The sequence below is a fragment of the Ascaphus truei genome, chromosome 6 (genome assembly GCF_040206685.1).
Source record: "Ascaphus truei isolate aAscTru1 chromosome 6, aAscTru1.hap1, whole genome shotgun sequence".
NCBI lineage: Eukaryota > Metazoa > Chordata > Amphibia > Anura > Ascaphidae > Ascaphus > Ascaphus truei.
The window spans coordinates 37,660,168-37,666,167 of NC_134488.1; positions in this window are offsets into that span (position 1 = coordinate 37,660,168).

A 6,000-nucleotide genomic window follows, 5' to 3' on the forward strand; every position below is an offset into this window, starting at 1 on the left:
CATCACAGACAAATTCTGTTATTTATTAAATACACAATATTTCAGTAACACAATATTTAATTTAGACAATATTACACTTTATATTTTCATTTATATCCCGGAGACATTGCATACTGAATTGTAACTATCCTTAAGAATAAGGTCTGAGTCTCAATTCCAATTCTGGTTGCACCCAGATTGACAAGAACCTTTATTTCCAAAGAAAAGGAAAGATAATTTTTTACAAGTGTTTGCGTCACAAATATTATTGGATCAATACATTTTACTCATGACCCAACCACCCCCCGTCCCTCCCACTCCCCACTCTGAAAAGCACTGCTGGCCCCTCAGAGAAAGGGTTATCAGCCAAGTTTAAAGGAGGACTTTGCACAGCATACCCCCCTCCCCCCACTCTGCAATGCACTTCTGGCCCCTCGGGCAGAGAAGGGGTTAGCAGCCAAGGATACAGAAGGAGTTTGTACAACATACACCCCCATCGCCGACCTGTGGTGTCGGATCCCCTGCACCTCCTTCAGATCCCCTGCACCTCCGTGTAAGTCCTGATCATGGCGGCCATTTAAAACAAAATCTAATTTATATTTTTTCTTCTGCGAGCCCGGTTATAACGCGGTCTGTGGACTGTGGACCAAAAGTACCGCGTTATAATGGGGTCCAGCTGTATTTATATATATATATATATATATTATATATATTGAAAAAATATATATATATATTTATAGTTTAGTGGGTTTGGGGTTTGAGTTTGCAGGGACTGTGTCCAATATTTATTAACCCAGAATATCCACACCCTGCACCGATCATCTGACCACAATGCCGTATATAAATATGTATTTATTTATTCCTCTTAAATCAAAGAGATGGGTTTTAACGGAAAAATACAACTTGACGTTTTAGTTTCTCCAAATAATATTAGATTTATGTGCAATTAAATGCTCTATATCCAGCTCATACAGATATGCAATAAGCTCGGAGAAACCAAAAACATTACCACATAATATATATATATATACATATGCATATAAGTGTCAAAAGGAGTGCTACTGGGCATGGCTAAATGTAAATAACAAAAAACAAACAAAGATGGCTAGATATTTACCTCTTTCATGTCTGATCACTGCTGTGCATTCTCCTATTTCCAACAACATTTCTCTTTGATAACATTTCTGCTATTTGTACAACTGGAAGACTGGAATAAATAACCCTTATATCTTTAAATAAAAGAATTTGACTGTGATGCCTCTTTGTTATGTAGGAATGAGATTTAGATTGGTCAGGTAGTGTTCATGTACAATATAAAGACCTAATTATAAAACTGCTGCATCATTTTCAGACATGATCCTCAAATCTATTAATCCTGCGTTAGAAACACAAGAAATCCCCAATAATAGTAAATCATTTATAGATGTATGTACTGTAGAGATTTAATTTATTAATAGATCAGTTCTTATTTACCCAATTTAAGTACAAATTCCATCACTTAAGTATTGGGACATGTTATGTTCATAGGCCCCAATGTAAACTTGTAATATGCAGATTAATACATATTTGTGACATGCTAAATGCACTCTAATTTACCTGGTTAAAGGGGTTTATGTTCTAGGATTTGGGTCAGATTTAGTAAGTGGGCTGTGGTTCCATTCAATGCAAAATGTTTAGTTACAAAACTGCAAGAAATATTGTATGAAGAAATTAGTAAATACATTAAATTGATATTATTAATTGAGTTTGTTATCATTTCTTTCTTCCCAGTTAATGATTAAGGGATTTGATGAGGGTTTTCAGGGTTACAGTATGTTTGAAAATCATGATATGACTTCATAGTAATATATGTTTTGTTTAGATTACATAGTGACCGCAATCTGATCAATTGAAACCTAATTCCTTCTCCCCCCAAATACAGAGACATCAAAGACACAATTATCTTATGTGGGTACATGTCATGAGAATTTCATGAGATACTGGGCATTTTTTAATCCCTCTGGTGCTTAAGGGGTTATGAGGTACAGTTTTAGTAAAATGGGTGGCCAGAGTCGTGGCTACAGAAGGTATCAAACTGAGTGACCTTTTTAAATATGAGAATATCATGAGAGGTCCTCTGTTGAACATGCTAAAAGTTACGTGTATATCCGTGGAACCGAGTCGCACATAATGATTACAGACACGAGGTCTAGCAGGTACTAAGAGACAGATATTAATATTTCTCTTAATTTTAGGATTACACTGTTATGTTTAGTCTCATTGGGACCGCCATGTGTGCCGAAATGTATTAATATGTCTCACGTTTCCGTAAGTATTACAGAACTCAAGTTATGAGTACATTTAGATATGAAAAGCACTTTTTAAACTTCCGGTGGTGGGAGGAGTTTTACTCTGGGGTAAGACTGTCAACCTCATCACTAATTTATGACAGGGGCTGAGTGTAGGTTGTATTCAATGGGAAATAACTATATTTAAGGCTGAGCAAGTGTTGTGTGGGGTAGATGTCCACAGAGGAGTGTTTTTGAGACCAGATACGGGATATTTTAATGTTTCTTACCAGCGACCTCTCTGGGAAAATCTGTCATTTGATAAAGTATAGATGTTCTTTTCTGTTTATCATTTTATTTTAAGAAGCTGTTCTGCCTTATATTGTAACTGTATGTATATTTTGTAATACTTTTCTATAATCCAAGCTCTGTATTTTTATATATATTAAAACATTTAATAAGGAATGCTTTGGGCTCTGAATGAACTCTTGCACACTGGAGAGAATAACTTACTAAACTTGAGCACATGTTATTTCAACTGATTTTGTGTTAAAGTGCGTAGTTATTCCTATAATAAACATGGTCCTGAGGCCCTGGCAAATATTAATTGCCATTTTATCATATTTGCATAACCTCAGGTGGTGGCAGTGGATAGTTATGATGTGCAATTGGGTAGGGGTTAATACTAACTCGCTGGTTCCTTGCAGAGGAGAAAAGGGGTAGCTAGAGTAGCCTTGTGTATTAACCCTGGTTGCATATCTAAAGTCACGTGCTCACTTGTGTGCTATTCGTGGCGGTGTTTTATTGGGATGGCTTGAGGAGAGATACAACTCATTTGAGGGACCTTTGTGGAGGTAAAGAGTGGGGCAGCTTGCGGGTTTTGTATTGATCCTTGATCCTGTTAGAGGGGATATTGTCCATTTGATGGACCTTAGCGGAGGTGAAGAGTGGGTACGCTTGTGAGCGTCAGTATTAACCCTTGTCTTGTATGCAGGTTGCCTGCTAGCAGGAGGTCATACGTGACAGTACAGATGAGCAATACAAACCTATCTTGCTCTCCTAAAATGTAATTATTGGTTTCAACTGCACTGATCTAATTAACCAAAATAAAAGTATTTGTGTAGAGGTCTCAAGGATTGGACTTCGGCTGAAGTGAGTCCCAGCGGCAGGAACAGCAGGGAGCGTGGTAGGGGTCACAAGCAGAGGTCAGAGGCAGGCGGCAGATATCGTAGTCAGGTAACAAGCAGAAGTCAGAGGCAGGTGGCAGATAGCGTAGTCAGGTAACAAGCAGAGGTCAGAGGCAGGAGGCAGATATTGTAGTCAGGTAACAAGCAGAGGTCAGAGGCAGGCGGCAGATAGCGGAGTCAGGAAACAAGCAGAGGTCGGCGACGAGGAGACTGGAACAGGATGATAGCAATAGCTAGCACAGCAGTAACATAGGAACCTTGCAAGAGCTAGTAACCAGTATAAACAGGCAAGGGAGGAACAGGAAATGGAGGTTTATATAAGCAGGCTGAGAGGTAGAACACAGGTGCAGTGGTGTCAGGTTTCAGGGTCTGGAATGTTCCTTAGTTTAGCAGCAGCAATCCTGGTGGACAAGCATGGGTACTGCAGGCTAGAATATGACAAGACGTTTTTAAATGAACATTGTGTAACGTATTGGGAGACATCTGAATGATGAATCATATAGGTAAGATATGCACAGAGTATGATGGTGGGATTGTGTAACTTGTGACAGACATTTAATGTACTTCTGTGTGTTCCCAATATTTACAGAGTTCAGAAGCTTCATCCCATGTTGCACCATCTGCATTATTTAATTACACGGTTGAAAAAAGGTACAATGTCCTCAATAGCAGAGCATCCAAATTAAGGGAAGGTTGGTATAGTGAAATTGGCAAGTTCCTGCAGGAAATGCATATACTGTAAGAGCAGCACCTTAGTGAGAGTCACAAGTAAGCTCCTACTGTATATGGTGTTAAAAGCAATGAAGAATCCTATTCAGTATGTGAAAAGACCAGGGTCTGTACATGAAACTGTCCTATCTAAACTACTACACTTGGACACACACCCTAGAGCCTAGTACACTAGCCAGGGTACAGTAGTGACATTATAATGAGATAAGAAATATCTCTCATATTGGTGCTGCAGATAAGTCCAGAGCTTGCCTCACATACTGTAGTATACTTGAGATAGGAGTGGAGATCCTTGGAGGGATGCAACGGAGCACAGCCAGGTAACAGCCAGAATAGAAAAAAGTGGGGCCAGCAATCAGGAATATGATTAAAATTGGTTTATTGAAACAGTGAACGCATGATACAGAGCAGGTGCAGAAACACCACTCTAACGCGTTTCACGCTACAATAGCGCTTTGTCAAAGAGTATCTCCTGGCTGTTACCTGGCTGTGCTCCGTAGCATCCCTCCACTGATCTCCACTTTTATTTAATTACACCCCTGGGGTTATTATGTATTTAGGACAGTGGCGTAGCTAGACATGTGCAGGCCCCCGGGCAAAACAAATTTCAGGTCCCCTTGTCTCTCTCATCTCTTTCTCTGCACTTTCTCTATCTCAATTTCTCTCTCTATATCTATCTCTTTACTCTCTCTTTGCTATCTCTATCTCTTAACTCTCTCTTTGCTATCTCTATCTCTTTTCTCTCTCTTTGCTCTCTATCTCTTTTCTTGCTCTTTGTTCTCTATCTCTTTTCTCTCTCTCTCCCTGTCTTTGCTCTCTCTGTCTCTTTGCTCTCTCTGTCTCTTTGCTCTCTCTGTCTCTTTGCTCTCTCTGTCTCTTTGCTTTCTCTGACTCTGTGCTCTCTCTCTCTTCTCTCTCTCTCTCTCAGCTCCCTCTCTTAGCTCCCTCTGTCTATTTGCTCTCTCTGGGGCCGATTCACTAAGCTCCGTAAAGTGGCTTTAAGAGCGCAAAGTACCCTTCAAGCCCATAAAGCTGCATTGCGATTCACTAAGCAGTGATAACGGCGCTTTATTAGTCTTAAAAGGTAATTTTTTTGCCCTCGGCGCAAAATGCGCACGATCAGCCTATTGCGCTGATTTTTGCCAGTACTACCGATTCACTAAGCAGTGCTAAGTGAATCGGCCTTAAAAAACGTGCCAAATAAACGCGCCAGCAAAAGGCAGGCGCAAAAGAAGCTGGAATTAGAAAAAAATTAATTGTTTACCTTTTTGCTGGCACACCATCCATACAACAGGCCCGCGGGGGAGTCCGTGGGTCCCCGCGGGGGTCCGTGGGCATCCGTGGGTCCCCGCTGTCCTGCGGTACCATTGGTGTGCCCCCAAAAATTTAACAAGACTGTAAAAAAATACCCATGTCCCCTAACAGATACAGTACATTAATGTGCAAAATTACTATTATCCACTAATGGATAATAATGCATTTGCCCATTAAATATACATTAATTCAATAAATACATTAAATACATGTTGTACTCACCCTTGTCCGGAACTCACGATGAAGGCCAGCCGCATCTTCCTTCTCATCCATACACTGGGGTGCTGAAAAATATACAAAATAAGAACAAGTGCCAAACTAATGTCCCCTAACCCCTTAATGACCTTAGTGGTTATTAACCGCTACAGTCATTAAGGGGTTAAGCCACCCTGACCCGATACCCACCCTTCACCCATTTATTTGTACAGTGGCTTCATCATGTATATATATATATATATATATATATATATATATATATATATATATATATATATATATATATATACTGTATATGGAGGTTTAAA